The following is a 25,213-nucleotide window of genomic DNA, read 5'->3' as shown; positions in this document are numbered from 1 at the left end:
AACCTGGAGACTAAAGGGATATGGAGACACCAATGGCTCATGAGGAGTCAGGGAAACTCGCATCTTCAACAATTGAATTGGATTTCAGAGGCTTTAGATTAGATTCTGAAGGCAAACTTCTTCATGCGAATTACTTAGGAACCAATCACTATTTGTATTGTACATCTGTTTTCATATACTATTTTTACCCATAGTAAGGCACACATATACCTTCTCACTCAGGATGACCAGTTATTATTTCCATACCCTCATCATTAATTTAAGAATAAGGTGGGTTTGAGACAGAAATACACCAGTGGATGAAAAGGAAAAATGAATGAGGGGAGGTGAATAATTTGAGAACTGGGAAATCTAGGAGTGGAAAAAGAAAGCATTTAAAAACTTATGTTTTAAATCTTCTCATAATCAAATTAAAGAACTTGTTATATGTAGAAATAACTAATTCATTTTATAAGGCTTATGACAATTATAATTGTGTAGGATAATTTTATTGTTTTTTTAAACTAACAAGTATTACATCCACATATTTTATAAAGTTAGGAGATATTTACAATAGAGAAGAAAATAAAAATCATCCATAATCTTACTACCTAGAGATAGCCATTGTCAAACATTTTAGTAACTTCCATCCAGTCTTACTATATTTAATATCACACATCATTTACACTTCCGTATCTTCTTTTATTTACTATTACATCTTGAGCATTTTCTCATATCTTTAAAATCACTAACATAGATAATTTATAATAACTGCATAGCATTCTATTGTATTGCTTTAACAGGTCCCTTGTTGTTGGGCATGAAGTTTATTTTCAATTATTGCCATTATAATAATTCAGTAATATGTCTTTGTACATAATTAATTGGATTGATTTATGTCCATTGGCTTAGGATAGCCAGATTTCTAAAAGTAGAAATAACTTTTTTAATTTTTGAAGAGCATATAAATTATTAGTGCTGTTTTCATTATTTTTAGGTATGATTAAATACCATCTCCTACTTAGTTGTATATGTTCTCTTTTGATCTCCCTGCTAATTTAGTATCTGTGAGAAATCCCAAGGTTGTTATAATAATTGGGAAAATGTACCAGTGAAAATGCTCATAGTAAATATTTTAATCAGAAATTTTTCTGGAGAAATCAAATACAATGCATTTTTTTCTTTTGAATAGAGATGCTCTGGGTTAAGAGTTTACATGTTTTTTTCTAGTACTTTTCTAGCACCTTATTTATATTTACATTTTTCCATGTGATTAATAAGATATCTAGAAGAAATACAGGCCCTTTGTTTTTCAACTCTTCAGGCTGTCCTGAGTTACAGATAGGCTGAGTTTGTGGATGTGACCATATTTCCTTTTCTTCCCAATTTTGCTATGTTTCAAAAAATGATTATACAGAAAAGTCTAAGCAGTCCTTCTTTCAGGCTGTTGTTCCTTGTTTTGTGGGTAGTCACCCCAGGGTTCCCTGAGGAGCCCGGGCCTGTGGGCTTCCATTAGTCACAAGGCAGCCATGGCTCATGAGGAATAGATACTATGGCCATAAAGGGAGTTTCTCCACAGCCATTGGTGGTCAATTATAATATGGTCTAATGAGAGTTAGATGCATCTTTAGGACCATGTGTTGGTTCCATGTTCTTCCCACTTTCTTAGCTCCTGAAAATTATCAATAGGAATATTTTTTTCAATGCTGCTTTGTGTCAGACAAGTGTGCTAAAGTCTTTACAAACATCAACTATAAATCTTCAGAATAAATTTATGAAGGAGAATACTATTATTTCTATTTTACAGATGAGGAAACTGAGGCCAAAGGATCCTAGAGCTCACATCCCAGAGCCCATGATGCCACTGTGCTGTGCAGCCTGTGCCCATATTCTTATTTGATTCCTACTTTCTAGGGGAGGAGGGTAGAATCTGACAGATGCCTAATGGCAAACTGAACAGACCAGACAAAGGCCATGGTCAAAAGCTCCTCTTTGTCTTCAAGGTGGAGTGGTTAGGAGAGGACAGATCAGCAACAAAATGTCAAAGAAGGGCTCCTCCCATCTCCTTCCTGAGCCTTTTCCTCCTCCTGGAAACTTCTCTGTCTCCCTCCCTGCCTCAACCATTCCAAGAGCTTGCTGGATGCTCTGGTTTTGGATGCTCAGAGTCCCCTCTTTAGCAACCTAATAACTGCATTTCCTGACAAAGTTCTTCACACTCTGGCTTTCATGACCCCTGAGGACTGAAGGGAACACTCCCTCTTTCATTTACTCAGAGCTCCCATCTGCCCACATTAGCTGCAAGAGGTCTGATGGTGCCAGGATCTTCTACATAGAACTGCTACCCCAGCTTTTGGTCATTTGTAAAACCAAACTCCTTCAGGGAACCACTGTGTGGTTGCAGGAAAAGTTCTAGATCAGATTCAGCAGACATTTTGCAAGTGCCTCCCGTGGACCAGGTGATTGTCTAGAGTCAAAGGAGAACAAGAAGCACTAGTCTCCATCCTTAAGAAACTCATGGGGAGCCATGACAATTGATCAAGTAAACTAACAGAACCTCAAGTCCGTCATCTCTAATGATAACTAATACAATTCTAATGACCTGCTCCAAAGACCTGAAGCAGCTTTCTGCTCCACGTCTACCTCTTAAGGTGTTCTACTTCTTCGCCACCAAAAGAGTGCTTTGTGACATGATGCCGATCATGCCATTTCCTTGCCTAAGACTGTTAGTGTGCCTGGTCACCTTCAAGATAAAACCCTATTTCATTGGCTTGCTGTGAAAGTCCCTTCATGGTCTGACACCTGGCCACCCATCCTGCTTCAGCAATCTGTCCCATATGCCCCTCATATGACCATATTGACCCCTCCTTGTCATCTTCTATCTCCTCCACCATAAAGCCCTTTTGATCCTAAGGCTGGCTCTTTTGGGGTACCTCAGTGTCCCATGCTTAGTTCCACCAGCATGTCCCACTGTTAGTCTCCTCCACTTACTTGTGTGCTTTTGAGAACAGAAACGGCCTATTGCAGTGTCTAGTTAATAATAAATGTTTAATAAATGTTTGTTGAATGAAAGAGGGAAAAGAAAAACTCCAAATGATTCTCAGACTGTATGGACAGGTTATATTCCAACAGCTCACTCTTTCTACTATCCTTCAAATCTTCACATGGAAGAACTACTGTTTGGATATGTCCAGTGCCTGTGGCTGGAACAAGCAGATGTCCCCAGGTCTCTTGACCCTAATGGAAGGACATCATGATTATTTCTACTTTTTCTCTTCAAAGGAGCATTTGTTCTAGTAGGGAAGACTTTCTGGGTTTTCATGGCTCAGGGATTATGATCAATAAATTATCACAGATTATTCCAAGAGATAGAGCCCTAGATGACCCAGTCAGGAATGACTCAGAGCATAAACACCTTTTCTGTTCAGGCCTCAGTGTATAGGGAGGATGGCCACACAGGAGGGATTGGCCAAAACGATGTGTGACTCGAGTCAACAGAGCAGAGAGACTTGCTGAGAACTGGCCTGGGATCTGAGGATTTTCAGAGTCTCAAAGCTGGGTCTAGTACTAGTTTCTCTCTCTCCGCCAACTCCAGGAGTACTGTCTGCATCTCAATTGTCCACAGTCCCTTTGCTCCTCATCCAGACCCAGTGCCTGGCCAGCTGATTTCTCCTGGGAGGCCTTGGGCCTGGACCTCTGCTCTCCTTCCTCAGAAAACAAACTCACAACCACTCTGGGCTCCAGCCCTTCTTGTTGAGCCCACCAATCTATGACGTTGCTCTGTGGGAAATATGAGCGGATTCAAGTTGTGCATAAACTCATAAATGACCTCCATCCTGTCGGGTCACTCACTGAAGCCGCACCTGGGAATCCCTGGTCTTTGTAATCCAATCATGGGCCATGCCGGCATCATTGTCAGCACAATCTCTGTCACATCTCTAAAAAGAAAAAAAGATAACAATTTAGAATAAGTTTTTCTTTAGACCTTGAATATAATTTTAGATCAATTTTTCCTTCTAGTTGTATACCCTGTGCCCTGACCCATCACTCTCTGTTTCTCTCTCTTGTTTCTGTCTTTCTCTTTTGCACTCTGTCTCTGTCTTAATGTTAATATGTCTCTCTCCTCTAGCTTCTAAGCTACTTGGAGCAAAGACTGTACCTTATTTGGCTCAGCCTCAGTATCAGGCTCAGTAAATATCAACCACGGAGCTTTGCTTGACCACACAGCCTATGCTGATTCCTCCTCCTTTCAACTCCCCTTGCACAAAGTTGGTACCGTGCAGTTGGATGCTAAATGGTTCTTTAGTTGGTCAGTGCTCGGTCAGTGCTGCTCTTGCATTAAGATCCTCAGAGCTGCAGCCCATGTCCTATGTCCCTTCTGTTACTAGCGCAGTGCCCAGAAGTGCTGTGTGGAGAGGGACAATAAAGGAAAGTCGATGTCGGTTGTTTTCTTAGGTCCTGACAAACTGATCATGAGCCACAGTAAAACAGGGATTTGAAGAATTACATGGCCCCTGATTTTCTTAGGAGTGTTACTGTACTGCTCCAACATAGCGAGTTTGGGTCTCTGCTATAAACCCCCGTTTACTGAGGACCTTCTAGATGCTATGTACTTTATTGAACATGTTACATGCATTAACCCATTTGATTTTCATGAAAACAGTGCAGGCTGGACATCTTTTCTCCATTTTGTGCATGAAGATATTGAAGTTAGGTAGGGTTTGGTCACATGCTAAGGTCAGCCAGCTGGTTAGAGAATAACCAAGAGCCAAACCCACTCTGGCAAGGCTCTGTGGCCTATGTCCTTCCTGCACACTATAGAGTTTAGCAGTCTCTCGGCTTTCTTTCCCATTGTTCCTCAATCGAAGCAAAGATCCTACCTGGCATCTTCTCTCTGAATCACAGAACCTGGAGGAGGCCATGCTGGCCTGTACTCTCAGGGTGACTGAACTGCTATGGATAAGCCTGGATGCCAAGCTCATCTTGGAGCTAAAGAAAGGCCAAAGACACCTGAAACAATCCAGTTTACCCAGAGTTGGGGAGGATGGATGACCTAGGGCCAGCAAGGAGGCCCCCAAGGGTCAGTACTAATTGGAGCAGATTCGCCAGGGGTACACAGCCCAGACTGTTCCCAAGGAGTTCAGCTGGAACCAGATTGCCTCAGGAATGTGAGTGAGGCAAACAACTACTTGATTGTTTGAGCCCCTACACTCAGTACTGGGTGCTGCTTCCCAGCTAAATGTAGGCCAAAAGGATTTCTGAAAACTGTTTGCAAAGCTGAATACAACACTTCCTTCATTTGCATTTAAAAAATAAACTCAGCCTTGAAATGGGCATTAGGCAAGCCCTTCCTGAAAACTGAGAAAGAACGTTAATGGGATAGCTTTCTGCTCCTCAACTGCTCCTCTCCCCAGGTATTTTGTTTTGTGAAATTCTCTTTCCATTAAAATCTAGCTCAAGGCCTTTAATGATGAGCTGCATCCTTTCTTCTTCTAGGGTGAAAGTGTCTTTATTGCAGGACGGGAGCCTCTCTGAGGCCTTATTATTGAATTTAGGCCCTGAATCTGATAGGTTCTACAGTACACGCTCAGAATCACACTCAATCCATGTCATGCTTGGGACAGCTCCTGGAGTTCCCTCTTAAGGTCACAGTGGAAGGTGAATATCAGAAATGGCCCGCACTTTCTCCTGTCCAGCCCCTCATTCTCAGGCCACATACACCACAGATTTGGTCAAGTAGGGGTTTGGTGTCACACTTACTGGCTTTTGAGAAGTGATTACTTCTCTTGTCACTAGTGCTCTTGCATGAGATCTGATCTAAAAAAATGATAATCATATGAAAATAATACAATAGAAACTTGGCAAATTTTTCCCATCCTAAGATGCCTACTTTTCCAAAATCAAACTCATTCTATAAGTACTGGCACATGGCATTGTAGGCTTCACTGATTTTCCCTAAGGGAAAAATGTATCTGCATGTAGATGAAGTTAATATATACTAATTAAGGTGTCTAGATGAGTTTTGAAGATGGCTTCTATCTTTTCTTTTTCTCCCTCTATTTCCGTAGGCCTCTAAGATGATACTACTGCCTTGATTCTAATTGTGGGCAAATGTGGTCAAAATGGACAATACAAAACCGACATGTGGCTTATAAAACCAACAATACTTATAGATTAAATGATTGAGACAGTTTTCAGAAATATGCTCTTTTTCCTCTAAACTTAAAAATGTTCCTTCTGAAAGCTTACATTTCTCACCCTGTTGGGATAGAGTGTTTTAAGGAAGAAGCAAGTAGAGTCTTCCCTTCAATGCTATAAACAAAATTATTAGAGTTCACTGACTTGAATGCCAGGCTTGGGTTGTATTTGTGGGTTTGTTTAGTGGTGTCATTTATAAAAACTGTGAGTCGTCTGGAATAAGAGGGAATAAAAAGACCTATCTGGAGAAGTTGAATTCGTTTTCTGTTATCTGTAATCAGATTACTTATAAGTGATAGGACATGTTGCATAATGTTTGAAATTTTAAATTTTGATGTCAGAAACACACACACACACACATACACACACACCCAAACACACACGCTTTGTGGTTGAATTCACCCAGGCTTCATTTTAAATCATGTGGGTCTCTGAGCCATTTCTACCAAAATGTGGTAAAATGCAAAAGTTGGCAATTCAATTTTCTTCAGCCTTTCAAGAAGGAAGGCCCAGATAAGCTTTGCTTGTTCATGTCAGCGATAATATTCATCAGTGAGGCCTAAATCTAATTCTGTAGGCTTGCTCCTGCTTTGTTGTACTGTCATTTCTGAACCTCAATCTCTTCTCTCTCTCTCTCTCACACACACACACTCTCTCTCTCACCCTCTTTTTTTAATCACAGCAAAAAGTTTCCTAAGAGCTTAACTTCCAGCCAAGTGCCAGCTCCCCCATTTCATTTGTCTTGCTCCCCCACAGCACTTGTCCTCTGTGTTTAGGGAGAGGTGAGGCCAGTTCTCAGGGCCCAGCTCTCTGGACACCCTCAATGATGACCTCATTAGAGTCACAGATGTTTGCTGCACTTTGGAAGATGTGGAAAAAGCAGAGCAGTAAACTAGGCCAGCTTGCAGTAAGGCTGTTACCCACAATTCAAGATAAAATGCTGGATGGTTCCCACTAGGTTCTGGTCGGCTAGGAAACGGCAACTTATTAATCTTGTGTCAGAGAGCCAGCTGCAGCCGTGGCAGTTACCATATTTCACCACCAACTCCATGTCTGGACAGCCATTGTCTTTTTTTTTTTAAATGAAAAATCTCTACAAATCAGCTGCCTTCTCTCTCTCCCTCTCCCTCTCCATCTCCTTTCCTCCTTTAACTTAGCAAAGCCCCCCACTTGTCCTCCTTGGAGAAATGGCACTGCTGCCCCGGTGGAGTTGGGGCGCAGCGTCGATCCTGTGGTTGGTTTACTAATTCAGAGAGACTGCTTACTTTCCAACTTTAATGATATTCCCTCAGCATATCACTTTGGTTGCCTGGCGACCGGATTTGAGCTAGGCCTCTCATTTGATTCCCACACATCAGACCCTGAAAAGCACTTTTTTCCTGTCCCTCAGCTTTTGATTCTTTCTGCTCTGAAACCCTTCCCCCTGCGGTGTCAGTATGGGTGGGCAGCACAGTGGTGGAAGGAGGGCAAGGGTGAAGGGCGGCCTATAGTGCACTGGTCACACATCAAGGCCTCAAAACAAAGCCTCCAGGAACCCTTCCTGACCAACACAAATTCCCCTCAGAAAAAGCAAATTTGGCTTTCCCTTCATAGTGTGGGTGTCATTTTAAGACTTTGCTTAGATACTTTATTAAATCTGATGCTTTCATTGTTTTTCATGCCATTTCTCACAAAAAGACTTCCTATTATCAACAAGTTGCTATAGGAGTAGGCAGACAGATTATGAAGAACTAAAATGATCTAATAAACAGTAGGCTGGCTCTCATATTTTCATGGCTTTTAATATTATAACATATGTTAGCATCACCGTTATCTATTTTATTTTTCCTAGAATGCATTTTTTTCTTCCCACAATAAAGAAATGTTTTATGCTAAAATCTGCATATGGAAAATCTATAGTGCTATTGGAAAAGGGACATGAAAAATTTCCCTCTTTATGTTCTTTTTTAAAAAAATAGAGATGCTTTATCTATCTTTGAAAAGGCTCAACTGAGAAAAAATGTAATGAACATATTTTTTGTGTGTTTTGATTGGCGCTACTACAAAATACAAAAGGAAGCAAAAGAAAGATTTACGTGGAAGTGTATTTGAATTTTTCTACAGCATAATTTTAATTTTTTAAGTTAATTTTTATGTGCTATAATCATATTCTCAAAACAGCATGTGCACACACACACACAGATGCACTTAATAAGCTGTCTTAATGACTAGAGTTAGAGCATAATCACATTGATACGTACGATTTCAAGTATGTACATATGTGTTTTATAGATGTACATAACTGCATGTCTGTACATGTATATAAATATGTGTATTTGCAAATTGTTCTTGAAATATTAAAATATCCATATTCATATCTTCTATGATGATCAGCCTATTATAAATTGCAGTTCAAATATCCTTGTTAAAGCTTATTTTCTCACAGGTCCCTGAAGGATTTGCTCATGTAGCTCCCATTCTCATGCACAAATCCTCTGTGTATTGATAGAATGGACTTCTAATTCCACACTAGAACTGCAAGTAGGATTCTTAACCTTTACTCCCTTGTTGTTGAACTTATATAAGTCTAACAAAAGTTCTTTACCCTTTCCTCAGCAATGATTAAAAGTGTGTACAAAGTTACTGCTTTTCCACTAACCCTTTTTGGATTTCTCCAGACACACACTCAACCTCCTTCCATTTTCCACTTACAGCACCTAAGACTCACTACATTAACACCAACTTAGGAAGTGGCTGAGGAGTCAGTTTCGTGCTGTGCATTTCTACATGCAAACAATGAATGTTTTCAGATTAGAGTTTAAACTTCATGTTTTGCTTCTGCTCAAAGTTTTTATTTAATACATTATTTGCACTTTAGCTGCTCAGAGGGGCAAAGCAGATACTTATTATAAATTCTATTGACTCAGTTATTCTAATATTTGGTACTTTTATATTTCATGCATGCCAAGAACATTATGGGTTTTGAAAATTTCATATGTGGATGTAGACACAGACACAGATATCCCAGCAGATATTAAATGAATATTGTATAACATACTTTTATGGTAAGGGCTACCGAGCAGGTACCCCTCAGTTTCACTTTTTCATCTGAATGCAACGATCAGTTAAATAAGACCAAGAAGCTGCTGTTAAAAGTTAAATGTAACCATGGTAATGCCAAAGTCACATGTCTGGGCTGTGTTTAAGGAGGGAGAGGGACAAGAGAAAAAGAAAATTCAATTTTTTGTGCATGCAGGGAGAAGCATCTAGATACTCAATGTAGAGTTCATAGGATGACTTTAAACAATTGCAAAGGATGTCTCAAACATACTAGACCAACTCCTCCAAAGTTGAAATCACCAGCAAAGAGTTGATCTATGTTTTCGTGACTTTTCATTAATAAAATGTTAAAAGTTAATACTAGTGAATGGATGTCATGGTCTTTCCTCAATTGAGTGCAAACTATAATTGTTATTTTGTTTCCTCTTCCCTTTCCTTCCCCAGTCTAACTTGATCTGAAGCAGAATTTTTTTAAAAAAAGGAACACCTCAGGAAAGACTCCTTTAAAATATTTTCAGTCTTGCCCATATCAAGTTTCTAAAAATCTTGTGATGGAAACCTGACAATGTCTAGGCACAGCTCCTTTCCAGTATGCTGCCTACTGTGAAGATGGGTGCTTTCGGAAGCTGCCCTGCTCTTTGGTGCACGCTCCCACCACTAATAGCAAATCACGTAGACTGCAGGACAGACAGCTCTGAGTCCTGCCCCTTGGCTGTTACAAGTGGGACAGAGAACAAGGGTAAGGAGCGAATGTTTTACCCCTTTCTGTGGAAAACAAAAGAGAACGAGTTGGAGTTTGGAAAACTAAAGGCTTATTGATCTCATTAATGAATGGAAAGCCATCTGAAATTTAGGATTATTTTGTGTTAGTTGTACTCATGGTGACAAAGTGAGCATTATGTAAGATAAATGGGAAGAAATAAAATATCTTTGACCCATAATGGTTGACCACAAAGGGTATTTCATTAGTTAAGAACTAATGATGTTTATTGCTATTATCATTCATATATACACATTAAAAAATAGTACATTAAAAATAGTAAATATATCACCAGCCCAAGTGGTACTTAGCTCTTATTTGTATGCTGTTTTACAAATAATTCCTATAAACTATGAACTGTGTAATAAAGAAAGGAACAGGGAAATGGGGAACTATGGAGTTAAGTCTCTTCATCCTCATCATGACACCTTGAGCCTCAGTTTCCTTAGCTGTAAAGTCAGGGAATTGGGCCCTATAGAAAATCTTTTTTTTTGGTACTGGGCATCGAACTCAGGACCTTGCGCTTGCAAGGCAGGCACTGAGCTGAATCCCTGGCCCCTCTGTAGAAAATCTTAAAGCACTCCTTATTATCTGATTTTTCACTGTGTGGTCCTGAGAGATATAGGAGGAAAGAACATAATAATAGCTCCTATCTGTATGTTATGGGAACTGTGTGCAGACATGCGCGCGCGCGCGCGCGCGCGCGCGCGTGTGTGTGTGTGTGTGTGTGTGTGTGAGAGAGAGAGAGAGAGAGAGAGGGAGAGTAAACCACACACTATCTAAGCCTTTCTAACATGATGCTTGCTACTCAAATGGATCTACATGGTGAATATCTGTATGATTGCAGCTTTAAAAACAAAGGTTTGTGGCAGGGAAAGAAATTGAGAAAGAATCACTACCCAACGTGGACTCCCCAAAGAAACTGGAAACCCCTCAACTTACTGCTCTTTGTGCATCTAAAAACTCTGAAAAGTCAAAACAGACTTCTTTCTGAACATTTCTAGTAGATCTCACGGTTCCTGTTGTTGCCTGCACCGAGTTTAAATTCTCAGCACAGATGAACACAGCCCAGCGGAAGTTCTAATCCTCAAAAAGTAAGACAAATAACAGGGAAACTCCAACGGCCCGTTAATACAGCTGAGCTCTCAGGCCTCCCCGGGATGCGGGATTCTGAGCAGTGCCCGAGTTGGGGTTGCTATTTTGTTTGTCCCCATGAGCCCCACCTCAGCGTGCCGATGCACTGAGCTAAGAATTCCAAATGAGCTTGCTCAGAAGGCCCAGATTAGCCGGGTTGCTAGGATCTGGCCATTCCAACCCCCTTTTCCACTTCAGTGGACTGAGCTTTTGACACTATGAAAAGCACCATTTAAAATTAATTAAAGCTTCTTATTTAATACCAAATCTCATCACTGCCGACCACATTTAATATGTTTTATGTGTGGCTTTAAATCCCTGTCTCATCATGTGTTGCATGATCCTGCCATGGAGCAGCTGCAAGTTAGGAAACACAGAAGCAACCCGAATTTAGCTATTTGGTATTTTATCTTGATGTGTGAGTGAAAACACAGAGCTAGGCTTCTTGTCATCTCTCAGATCATGAAAATTGCGTTAAATGACAGGGTGGTGCTCTCGGGAATTGGAGGCAGAAGAGCTGAGTTCGAGGGCTGCTCAGTCACTCATTTGTTGTTAGGATGATGGGGAAGACAGGGTTGCTTTTTAAAGTTCAGTTTCCTCATCTGTAAAAGAAAGGAACTGAACTTCAATCTCCGATGTTGCTTTTATCTTGAACCTTTAAGAGGCCAGGTGTATTATAGGTTAGACCCACCATTTGGGGGTCAGACTTGGGTTTAAATGTCAGTTTAATAATTTACTCTAGCACAGAGCAAGTGACCAGCCCTCTCTAAACCTCAGTTTTACCATCTATAAAATTGGGTCAATAATAGTACCTTCTTATAGGGATTGTTTTGAAGATTAAATAAGATAATACATGGACAGAACAGTGCTTCATATACATTAAGACCTCAGTAAATGTGAACTATTATCATTTCAAGAAGTGTTTAAGGAATTATCGCTGTTGCATTTGGGTTCAATACCACTAGTGGTCATTCTTGAGAACTCTCAACTCCCAAACATCTGCTATTCAGTGTCCTCAAATTAAAGACATTTGTTATTTAAATGTCCTGCAGATTATTGTCCAGTCTATTAGCTTTAAATGAGTTATTAATAATTTTTTACCAAAAGAGATATACCTATATACCTATATCTATACTTAGATATTCCTATATCTTAAAGGAAAGTCTTGTGAGCATTGAAAAAGAATGTAAAAATCATTAAAATTGTGACTGTTTAAACCCAGTCTGAGGTTTTATCTACTTTCAGGATTTAACATTTTTATAATGCCATTTTAAAAAGTAGGTTGTTTCTATGGATAAATTATATTATGCATTTTTCTTTTTACCATAGCAATGCCTCCTTCCAATCATGCTTGCACTTTGGTTTAATACGAGGGGAAAAAAATAAAGTGTGAGAAGAGTAATAATTGTCCTGAGCTGCATCCCAGAAAACTTTTGTCTGTGTGAGGAAGAAAGATTTTTCTTTACTGGTTGGTGAATGAAATAAGAAATATGTGCTTGAATATCACCACCCTTAATGTATACATAATTTAGCAATTGAATGTTTCTTAAGACTTCACAAAAGAAACTATGTATTTGTACCCATGGAAAAAAATCTCTTGACATTTCAATAAATAGGGTGTTTCTTAAAACACTGTTGTATCCTTGTGTTTTTACAATTTATCCTGCTCACACTCTGAAATACAGTTTGTAGAAAAGCCTCAAAATAAAAATTTCACAGTAGGAGAAAAATAGACCGACATACACAGTGGTGAGTCGACTTTCATTCACCTGGTGCTGCCATCGGAACACAGGGCAGCCTCTCCATCGATCCTGTAAGCAAGGTCAGGGGTCATCTCATGTTTGAGACAAGTGACTTATTCAGACTGGGACGCTCTCTGGTTACAGTAGTTTGCTGACCTGTCCTGAACTAAAATGCTTTCAGAGCTATTCTATCGAACTGAGGCTTGCATTTTTAGGTATCAATTGGCAAGTTAATCGGATTGATGTAATATCTTAATTCTAAAAACATTAGGCAAGTTGCTGCATCAGAGCCTCAGTTTCTTCATCTGCAAAATGGGAAGCACAATAATGATAATGATAATGAGATTGTTGTGCTGTGAAAATGTTTGTAGTGGATGTGCAGTGGCTGTAATATATGCAGTGTCTGTTGCGTAGCAGGTCTTCCCTTAGTGGTATTTCTCATTCCTGTTATTACCACAGGGCATTAAAAAGGCCTTAGACGTTATTGGGTAAAGTTGACCAGTTCTGAACCATCCCCATGAATATTAAATGTGTAGTTTGCCTTAACAGGAAATCATAACAAAATCCTGAGAATCGTGCAATTAACTCAGAAAGCTCCAGAATGCTTTCCTCAGTGGAGGAGTGCTACAAATACAAGGGGTTTTCTTGGAGAAGCAAATAAACCTATTTTCTTGTATAGCACCAGCCTTACCATTTAATAGCCGGCACACAGCTACTTTCAAAAGAAAGCCCTACTGTTCTGGACCTTTTGTTTGCTGGGCATGCCTGAGAATCTCTGTGTATGACTGAGATCAACAGCCGGATATCCAGGAGCTGCAGATCAATTACTATTTCCCTCTAACATTGCCGAGTGCAACTTTGCAAAATGTTCACATGTTTGTTTGGTCCTCTACCTAAGTAAAAGTATTAATTAATTACTAAAAGAGACCAGATAGAAGTGAAGAGGGGAGAGCCACACCGTTACTAGGTAAGCTGAACAAGAGGAAAGAAGTAGGAAAGTGTTTATTCCCCGTCAAGCAACAACAGAATATTAATTAAAATTAGATTTCATTTGTGTGTGCTTCTTTGTGCTTTTTTATTCAACTTTAATCATAAAATATTTCAGAAAATTCAACTTGACTATTTTAAATGTTTTCACAGACAAAAGATTTGTTGTGTTTTTTAGTGTATTGCTCCAACAATATAATTCATTTGGTAGCAGTGGGGAACAATTGTGGACAGGAGACTTGGAAGGAATTAAAATATGTCTCTAAATAAAATATTTTATTGCTAAATAGGCTTTAAGATTATTAAAAATGAATACCTTTCTATTTTAAATAGAGCCTTGATGTGCCCCTCACCTAGACTGCATAATGCAGTGCATATATATATATATATATATATATATATATATATATATATTGCTTTTTGCCTTCTTTTTGTGGTTACAAAAATGTTTTAAACCAGAGGGTAATAATCAAGTTACTTAAGTTCTCACAGCAAGCAAACTATGAGGAAATACTTCTGTTTTTACCATAAGAATGTGCAATAACTTGAAGATAATTAGTGATTATAATCAATCTTTGACCAGTAACTATAGAAGGAAGTTTATTTTACTTCTCATAAGTCTGAGAAGCATAAAATAAATTCACTAATACCTGATACAGGTTGGTAAAAAGTTATCTCTCAAATAATCTCAGTCCAGAGTCAAATTGTCACTAACAAAGGGATCCAAAGCATGTAACCTGCACTGAATAGACTATAAATGACTAGAGATTTTATTTTAAAAAAAATGTAATAAAGCTGTTGATTTGCACACCAATCCAAATTAATATTGTCACTAGAGACTACCGGAATGGAAGTGGTAAATCTATACACAGCTGCACATTTTCAAACACTAATGTTATTAAAATTGAGATTGTTTATTGTAAGTATAGCCATGATCAATTTCCTACTCCTCAAGTGATGTGTCTGTTTGCCACTCACATAACCAATACAGTATCTCCCCTTTTGGTAAGCCCCATTTTGTATACAAGTTTACCTCAAATAAATCTTTAAAGAGAAAAATGTAAGAATGTTTTACTTTCTTGCCAGAACAAAATCAATTTTAATTTCCCCATCCTTCTCTTATGTCCCAAAAGACTAGGAACATTTGCTTCTCCTGTTTTCCCAAACAACTGTTTGAAAAACATCAATCCCCCTGTAGGATTTAGGAAGTTTGTTGATCCTATCAGTTTAGGAGTAGTTACATTCACAGGAAGGCCCAGTGCCCAGAATCAGTGTCTCCCTTCTGAAAGCTGAGTGAAGACATCAGACGGACTGTCATTGGTCTATAACTGAGGCTAAATAACTGGATATTGGGAACTGAAAGGTCAAATGGAATTTCATCCTCAAGTTGCCAAAAAAGTATTGTTTCTACCTTGTGCCAGTGTGCGATCACCTCTTTAAATACTGACTCAAATATTACAGTAACTATGGGTCAAAGTGAAATGTTTGGGTTTCTGAGAGGAAATCCATCCTCTAACTTAAAAAATTCAGCATGTGTAATGAAGAGTCTCAGGATAATTTTCATTTTAAGGATGGGGTTGCAAAAGTCCAATTAGTAACAGTTGAAGAATTGCAGTGGTTTCACACTTAAAAGTTGTTGAAAGACTTCAGATTTGAAAAGAGGCTTGTTTCCCGTGAAATTGGGTGAAGTCTTCATTAGCTACCCAGAAAATATGTTCCCAGGTTTTATCATTGGAAAGGGAGGAAGGGAAGGAGTACCATCATAAGGATAATAGCAGAGCTAAATCTACGCGACTATTTCACCTGCACCGAGAGAGAATGAGAAAAGGAAATTCCCTTACTTGGTTAGAGGAATGAAACTGAGTTTCTGCTGGTTAATTAGACAATTACTATAAATCACTAGTATGGTGCAAAGCGCTCCAGGGGAAAGCTCTTAGAACCTAGATAAGCCAAGGTGAGCTTTCATTAACTTCATAAAAGTTCTAGAAGAGAACTAAAGGAAAACTTAGTCTCTATAGCAGTAAAAACAGTAGCTTTGTTTTCTGATAAATAAACAAACTAATGCTTTTAATTCCATTAAGACAGTGGACTATAATAAAGGGCAAAGAGTAGTCCATAATAATAATAATAATAAAAAAGAGAATCTTTCTTCTCAAGTGGACTGTCTCCTGTTGAGCTTAAAGGCTCCTATACCCCATTCATCCTCATGACCTAACCCTCTAACCCACAGAAATCAAATGCATTTGTTGTTTTACTACTGCTCATAGCCCCTAAAGACTCTTGTTTATGTCTTATGTAATATGTCCTTATTTTACTACCAATCAGAAAGTCCCTATATTGTAATGCAATGAATAAGAATGAGTTTTGTCTCTTGTTTCAGTATGGATGGAACCTGACATCAAAATTAAAACAGAAAAGTAAGTTGAGTTTTTACAATTCAGGTAAATGTTAAATGAATGTAGGAGGAAATGTTTTGCAAAACATCAAATGTGTTGCCACTTAAGAGATTATTGCAATTTAATTGTTTATTTTCACTAGGATACAAAATGGGACCTTCAAAAAGAATCTCTCACTTTATGCTCATTAGTTAACAATGTTTTATTTTGAAGTGAAGAAGTTAGGACTAAATACTTAAATAGGAACAATGAAGAAAAAATAAAACTGCCATTCACTGATGTCATTTGGATTCTAAATTCTTTGCAGGAATTTCAAATTATATGACAGACTGGATTTTCTCTGAGTTACCTCTGATATCTAAATCAAAAGAAATGATTTTGGGTATCAGCTCCTTAAATGAACTTGTTTTGCTAAAAAAGAAATCATTAAATCAAATATCAACAACTTACCATCATATATGGAGAGTAGACGGTTGGTTATATTGTTTAAAATCACCATCCCAGCACCCCTCCCCAGCAGTCCAGCCACTGGAGGATAAAAGGGGCTCTACTTAACTCAAGTTAATTCTGTTTAATTCTATATATTTTATCAAAATGTTTAATGTAGAGGTAATAATTTAGTTTAAAGATAGCTGTTGAGACAAACTAGATGTGTTAAAGAAGTTGATACCAAAAATGTTGAGTGTCAGTGAAACTTAGCTGAAAGCCAGTAAGATTGGCCATCTAATGGCGATTAAGTATGCTATAAATTTAAATCTTTGAAATACTTGTTGAGATTTATTCAGGCAGACAAACAAAGATAACAAAAGTCTTTTGTATGTTTGTCAGTCATTTCCACTCCTCTGTTGTTGTAGTGTCAAATAATGTCAGTTATTTAAGGGCAATTACTGTAATTTTAAATTCTCAACAAATTAAACTATAAAGCCTAAAAGTCCAAGAAGGACCCTACTCATTTTTCAACTACCTTTTCCATCTTCCATTTATAAAGGTGTTTTAATTGTCTACATGTTTAGTTAGGAAGAAAAAAATAATTTTTTGTCTATTGGTGCTTTTTAAAAAAACAGCTATTTTTTGATATTTCTTTTTCATTGAACTGTGATTTATTATAAAATTTTTCCAATGGCATCACGATTTTTCAGATGGGTAAGTTAAATTATTTTTATTAGATTTTACTCATTTGTGTATGTAGTAGTTATATTTTTAGTCCTCTATTATATTCTGTATGTGTAATTTCATGAATGTAGGCTACAGTCCACAAAAAAAATATTCAGAGAAGTAAAGTAGAGCTCAAGATGAGTGAGAAAATTATGCATTTAAGTCATATCTGATAATAGAATGTTCTACCAATAAAAATCTTGAAAATGAAATGTAAGCATCATTAATTTGAATGGGATCATTAAAGTAGTTTCATAAAATAATTTAAAGTGAAACAAGAAAATAATTATCTCCCATCATCTTTAAGCTATGTTGACGAAGTTTAAATGTTACATAATTTAACAGAAAGGATTCAATGTATTTTATATTTCATGAGATCTTTTTTTAAGATTTATAGTAGCATCTAGGATTTCTTTGCAGTAATAAAGACAATGCTCCATTATGTTCTTCTATTACTAATTATTCTGTAAAGATTGTCTGTTCCAAAAGATAATTAGAAAGGGTGAAATTTAATTCCATTAAACAGAACTCAACTGGGACATAATGAAATTTTGCTGTGAAGTTGAAGACTTTAAAGCCAAATAAAAAGCTTTTACATAGATAGTGCAGATGAGATTGTAAAACTCCCACCTTCTTCATCCAGGGCTTATTTAAGATGGACTAGGGGAAGGTTGTATTTACTCATGATGAATTTTAAGTGTTCAGTTAACACACACACATTCATGAGTAAGTTTCTTTCCTGTTCTTTAAATGATACTTTTAGAACAGAGGTACTTTTAGATTCTGGATTTGTTCATTCATTTATTCAAAAAATAATGCTGTGCATAGCTGCTGTGTTAACTGATTCTAGACAAGATACTAAAGGTACCAAGATTAACTGGGAGGCAGCAGCTGCCACGAGAGTCCGTGATCTAGTCCTTTTATGAGGATCCACTAAATCTATTTCATTTAGCAATTCCATCTAACACACCTACCATAAAGATCTGAGCCTACCAGATTTGTCTAATGGTCTGGCTTTATATGGCTGAGAAATTTGTTTTCAAAGAGCCTGTCACCCAGCACTGGCAAACATGCGCAGTTACAACTGCAATGAAATTCTAGTAGAGGAATGAAAATATTTGGTTACTTTCCTAAACTTGTCTCTTGCTCTTAACTCACTGATACATTACGCTGACTACATCTCCCTTTGCTTTTTGATATGTCTTCCCCTCTAGACTGGAAGCAAAAGGAAGGTCAGTAGCATGAAGATTGTGTTCCCCTCTGTATTCTTCTTACCAAATACAGCAAGTACATAGCTCATACTACGTGGTCACTGAGGGAATCAGAGAAAAACCAAGACTTATACTCTTGATGCTAACTAGCCTTCATGGCAAAGTCAATGGCCACTCTAACCCACGAGTAAATGAAAAGCTGGAACTCCAAAGGATTTCAGTTTTCAAAAAGCATATAGTTGTTGAAAACCAAAAATGGAGTTTGAAATCAGGACTAGCTGGCTCTGAAGATGTTCTCTCCAAATACTGAGAATCACGCCACTGGAGGAGGGTACAGGCAGTAGAGAGGGTGGGCTCACTTGTTTTTGTGTTGTCATTGGGGATAATAGGACATTTCCCTTGAATTCTGTGTGAGTGGTTTAGAGGTGCTCAGAGGAGAAGCCCTTCCAGGAGGAGGAGGATTTACAGTATTTACAGTAGTAGTATCATGGACCAAGGGTAGGGGCTTTATGCAGACCATACAGACTCACAAGACAAAAAATCAAAAAACACTAAAACCATCCTTACACAGTACTGCTCTCTAAACCTAGCATAGGAAAAAAAAAAAAAAAAAAAAGGAGGAGGAATCCCTAGTCTAAAGAGGAGGAAAAAAATAAAGTTTCTAACAAAATCAAAATAACTAATACCAGAGGAAGCAAGTTATTGAAACTCCCTAGGTTCAAGAGATCTTTGGAGTGGCTTATATTTAATCAAGAGACAGTATGTGAATTTATAAGCTCTCCCTTCAAAGATCCGTTTTTAATGGTCAGTTTGGAATGACACTTTATTGCTTTGGTTCTAGAATTAACTGATATCTATAGGCCTAAAATATAAAGATTGATTATCTTACAGTCACCTAAATTGCGGCTCAAGGTTATTTGTACCTAAAGCGTTCAGGCCCTGAATGCCTGATCATTCTCAATGATTTCTTAAGACTACACACATTTGGTTCCTCAAATACAGTGTGCCTAGCACTATATATCTGTGGCCCATCTCTAAAGCAATTCTGCTGTTGTACCTGTTGAGACTGATAAACTTGTGTTCTCTGTCTCTCAGTCTTTCCTCTCTCTCTTCTCTTTCATATTCTTTCTCGTTATACTCTTAGCCTATAGCTCTGTGTCACTGGTGCCCAAAGACGACCATATCCTATGCATCTTAACTCCTCAAACTGTGAATATATTGTATTATGTGGCAAAAGGGAGTTAAGGTTGCACATTAGTTAAGTCTGCTAATCAACTGATCTTGTGATGGAGCCGCTTTTCTGTGTTATTCATTGGGCCCAAAGGAATCATAAGGGTCCTTAAAAGGGAAAGACAGGTGCAAAAGAGAAAGAAATAATAGATTGCATCATGAGATGGTCTTGGCCAGACATTGCTGACTTTGGAGATGGAGGAAGAAGATCGTGAGTCAAAGAGAAGAGGTCTGTAGAAGATGAAAAAGGTAGGTAATGGATTCGACCCTCGAACTTCCAAAAGGAAGGCAGCTCTTGCTTGATGTTAGCCCAGTGAAACTCATTTCAGAGTTTTGACCTCCATAAATGTAAAATGATAAACTTGTGTTGTTTTAAGCCACCATGGTTATAGTAATTTGTCCTAGAAGCAATGGGAAACTAATCACCCTGGAAGCTTTTCTGTTATATAGTTAAGCTGACAATACAAAAACAGAAGAAAGTTTTTTAAAATTAGGGTCCTGGTGACATTGTTTGGGCACCAAAGCCAGCCATACCTCTGTGGAAGAGGGGAGACATATTCCTGACAAAAATGAGTCCAAATGATAAGTGGAGAAACAATGAAGGAAGTAGTAACTCTCCTTCAGAACGTCACAGTAATTACTGGCGCAAGGAAAGCCTAGTGGTGAGTGCTGAAGTTATTGGATGAAATTTTAATGAGATGTGAGATATTTGAATAGTCTCAAATCATCTTCACTTCCAAATATTTATTAATTAATGTGATAACTTTAACATTGCCGGAAATCCTTTAATTGCCCCCCCCCCAGGAGGTAGGAACCAGTCCATTTCCTCTTCAAATGTGAGTTGGACTTAGGGACTTCCTTCTAATAGTTGAGCCTAGAAAAAGAAAAATGGTAACTTTAGAGCTGAGACATTCAAATTGAGTGACATTCTGTCACATATTTGACAAGTACTCTTCCAAATTTTCCAGGTCATGAAAATTAAGGAAAGAGTAAAACTGTCACAAATGGAAAGAGACTAAAGCAACATGACAATTAAATGCAACGTGGTATACTGTATTGGATCCTGGGACAGAAAGATAGTATTAGTGAAAAAACTGGTGAACTCTAAATAAAATCTGTAAGTGAGTTAGTGATATTGCACCAGTGTCAATTTTGATAAAAATTAATGGAAAATCTGATGAAAGGTATATAGGAATTTTCTACCCTACCTTTGTAATTATTCCATAAATTGAAAACTATTTAATAACAAAAAGTTAAAAATAAATAAAGCAATCACAATTCAAAGACAGAGAACAAAACTGAGGAAAATGTTTAATACAGTTGGCAGAAAAAAATGATTGATAGCTACAATATAAAGGCCTTTTACAAGCCCACTGAAAAATGAGCATAGAAAATAAGCAATTTATACAGAGAAATACAAATGTGAGAATTATAATGAGGAAAACAAATAGACATATAGATAATCAAACACTAAGAATCAAGGACGTATAAAATAAATTCATGTCTCTCTTTTTTCAACCTAATTAGTAATGATTTAAAAATGATAATGCTCTGTCTTTGAGGCTATAAGAATAGATGTTTTTAGATATTCTTTTTAATAATATAAATTGATATAGTTGTGGATAATTTATTGACATAAGTAAGCTTAAAATATACATATCTTTTTAACTTTGTGTGACTGATTTTCCTTTTTAACAATGAGCATGTATTACCTTTAAAATTAGGGTTTTAAATGGATGCATATTGAGGCCATACTCCTAAGTGAAATAAATAGGACACACATGTGTAAATAACAGTTTCTCTAGTGTGAGAAACTGAAAGTGTAAATAAGGATTAAAATGATTAAAATGAATAACTGATAATTTGAAATAGGAAAAGGTCCAAAGGGGTAGGGGTGGTGGGAGGGGAAGGGGAAAGAAAAAATTATGATAAAAGAAAAAAAATGGAAACAAAGTCTATGTAAATAGGGAAGGGTGGAGGGGGTGAAGTGCGCACAGGTAATGGGGAAAAAATCAGAACCAAGATACATCATGTGCAGGTACAAGCACCCAATGATAAATGTAAATGTATTGTATACCTAAAATGTAACAATAAAAGAATTTAAGGAAAAAAAAGCTATTTTACTTGAACAGTAGAATATAATAAAATAAAAAATAATGTTGTGATAGAATTTTTAATGGCATACAAAAATGCTCATATTTTGTGCAGTAAAAAAGCCTGGAATAAAATAATGTCACTTATAATATAATTTATCTTTGTATAAAATATGTGTACTGTGCATTTCTTAAAACACTAGATACTTATATACCAAAATAATAACTGGTTATTTTTAAGGTGTAGGTTTAGACATGACTTATACATGTTTCTTCTTCATCTGTGTTCTAAATTTCATTTGAGAGACATTTATCAATTTTCGTGCTGTTCTTCCACAAATAAATGAAAAGTGGCATAAGAAAATCACAATCAGTACTGCTCAATTAGTCGTATTTATCATCAAAACCATTTACTGTGTGCCTGTCTCCATGTGTCGTCTGCCTGTCTCCGCGTTTACAGCGTTTTCCACCTATGGGTTACAGGCTTTGGGGATCTGTTTTTGAAAAGATCATCTTTGATCTAGGACCACAGTCATGGGGAGTGGACTTTGAGTGGATGTTGGTTATGGTTGGGAACAAAAATAAATCTTTTGTTGCAAACATCACTATTTTTATTGACATAAAGATGACCTTACAGAGATAATGAGCAGAAAGATTCATATCAGGCTTCAGGGAGTGGGGTGGAAATCCCTCTTTCCGTTTTTGAAAACAGTTTGAGAACTATTGCTCAGCCACTAACTTACAAAAGAAGCGCTGATGAAATATAAAGCCATATCAATTCATCTGAACACAGAGAAACATTATTCCACAAAAGTTCTGAGTACCTGTTCCAGAATCGTGGCAGTGTCTGACTTTTACCCTGGCCTCAGTATTTCACTAGACACAAGTCCCAGAAGCAGGGATTAGGAGAGAAATCCTCATAGGGTGTCAGGCACATAAATGACTAATTAGCTCCTGATTTGGATCCGGTTAAATCCCCATTTCCTTTTGAATTACAGCCGGCATTTTCCTCTACCCCTTAAAATTTTTAAACTACTGTATAAAAGACAAAAATTGCAGTCAAGGGTCTTAATTACATCATCTTACTTCTGCAGCAGTATTCGAAAACACTGGTGTTTGAAAACAGTGTGTTTACCTTTCTCCTAAAAAGGCACTTAAATTGCTCCTGCCAATGATCTACAAGGCAAAATATGCACAAATCCAGGCCCAAAGCTAGAGTCTCAAGCAGGTAAAAGCTTCCCACAGGAAAGATGATATTTACATTACACAAGTGACACAAGCCTTGTTCATTTAGGTGGAAAATGTGAGTAACACCCTTGGGACATGTGATAGGAAAGATATGCTTCAGAATTGAGGAGAAGTGCCCTGTGGCAAACACCGTCTACCTCAGCATGAGGGCCACTGGTACCAGGTTTTCTCACAGAGCCCAGGGCTACTTCTGAGCTTCTCCCTCTGGCCAAGTCCTCCTGTTTCTAGAAGTAAATCGGTCTAAAGGAAATCACAAGGGCCAGGGAGTCAGTCATCAGGCCTGTGTTTGAAACATGTCACCTACTAGCAGTGTGACTTCAAGCAATTTTTTTAAAATCCCTCTTGGTCTTCACTTTCTTCATGAGTTGAATGTGAGATAAATAAAATAAAAGGGTTGTGAAGATTCAGTGTGGCTGCCTGTAACATGCTAGGCACTTGACATGGCAGTTGGTCATCATGGCTCCTGATACCTGCCCTGAAATATTTAAAAGCAATCAGCACAGAGCTGAGGGCCAGAGATCTCTTTCTCTATACCTAAGCAGAAAGCAGCACCAGGCTCCAACCAGCCTTGGCAGCACAAGCCTAACATTCTAATGATGGAGTATTGTCTGGCTGGAGATATGGAAAATTCTTACTGTGATGAATTTTTAACATTGAAATTTGACTTGCCTCTTGTGCTCCACTGCCTTAAATCCATTTTGGAAACAGGCAGAGCATAAATAAATAAACAGTGAACTCTCCGCTGGATGTTTGGGGGGAAGCAGGTGGCGAGTGAGAAGACATGGGTCAGTATATGTGAGAGTTAAAAACAAACGTCTCATGAGGGAAATAACTACAATATTAAGAATGGAAATCTCCTTTGAACGAGATCATCTTTGTTCTGTTATCAACACGTGGTGGTGCACATCTGTAATTTCAGTACTGAATGAGGCTGAGACAGGAGGATCGAAAGTTCTAGACCCACCTGGGCAATTCTGGGAGATTTTGTCTCAAAATTAAAAAATAGAATAAGAAGGGCCAGAGATGTAATTCAGGGAAAAGGCCCTGGGTTCCATTCCTAGAACTGCAAATGATAAAAATAATAATAATAATTAGGGTAAGCTGCGCAGTATGGTCTCCCGGCCTGGCTAATTTCTCTGTCCTTCCCTTATCCAATTCCTGTTCTGTTCCTTTATCGTGATAGGATTCTGTCTCACTTGAGTGGCCTCTTCCCTTTGTTCTACTTGTCTCCAGGTTCCCAATGGCCCTCACATGGTTCTGCCCTTGACCCTCACCATTCCTAGGTGTTCAACGGGATCTTTGTTGGAAACAGGACAGGAGCATCCATTATTGCACAAACGCTTTCCCTTCGTGTTCTTGGAGCCAGTCTCGCAGATATCCCTTCCACCTGGGGCGCTGGAAGGGTCCCTGAAGGCACTGTCTGCTCGATGAGCTGCATCTTCCCCTTTGCAGCACTGCTGGACACCCCACATGAGTGCGAAACCCCACCTGAGAGACGAACCCCACCTGAGCGGGAATCTTGCATTTGTCTGTGTTGAGACAGCACTTTCTTCCCAGCTGTACCCTTAGATCTTTCTCAGAGCCCGTAGAAACCTACACTGTAGTAAGTATGTGGGAACCATGCTGAATTATCTGCATGCAATTTAAATATGCACTTAGGGCTCTGGCAAAGCAGAAGTGTGAAACACACCAAGCAACTGAAACATAAACATGAAAAATAAACAAACAAAAAAGAGAAAGACAGAAATGAGCAATTAAAAGACCTAGAAAGAAGAAACAGAAGGACTGTGTTTGACTGGTCTCTGTACATCTGGGGTGAGGCTGGTGACCACCACAGGGGGCATAAATGTGCCTTTCTGAGTACGAAAGATAATAAATTTTCTGAAACTTTTTAATGTATCAAAGAGATGGAATTAATGACTCTGTGACCTACTTTGTTGTGGTCATTTAACATTTTCATCTACCTGGCTATAACACACACACACACACACACACACATACACACACACACAGTTTTCTCTTTTAAACTTATTAGATGGTTCCT

The 25,213-nt window shown here is 38.0% G+C and overlaps 1 long non-coding RNA gene across 1 annotated transcript in view; it reads right to left on the bottom strand.

Moving 5' to 3' along the window:
- Positions 1 to 523: 523 nt before the first annotated feature.
- The window catches only part of LOC147825364 (uncharacterized), a 119,657-nt gene continuing 94,967 nt past the window's right edge, over positions 524 to 25,213 (bottom strand). Inside the window, exon 6 of the long non-coding RNA XR_015440995.1 lies at positions 524 to 3,914. This is a non-coding gene — a long non-coding RNA (uncharacterized LOC147825364). The remainder of the gene's footprint in view (positions 3,915 to 25,213) is intronic.

This window comes from Heterocephalus glaber, unplaced genomic scaffold (genome assembly GCF_053883595.1).
Source record: "Heterocephalus glaber isolate CG9 unplaced genomic scaffold, H.glaber_assembly_v1.0 deba00001504, whole genome shotgun sequence".
Lineage (NCBI taxonomy): Eukaryota > Metazoa > Chordata > Mammalia > Rodentia > Bathyergidae > Heterocephalus > Heterocephalus glaber.
Note: the sequence above shows the minus strand (reverse complement) of the source record. Positions and strands in the feature narration are given on the sequence as shown.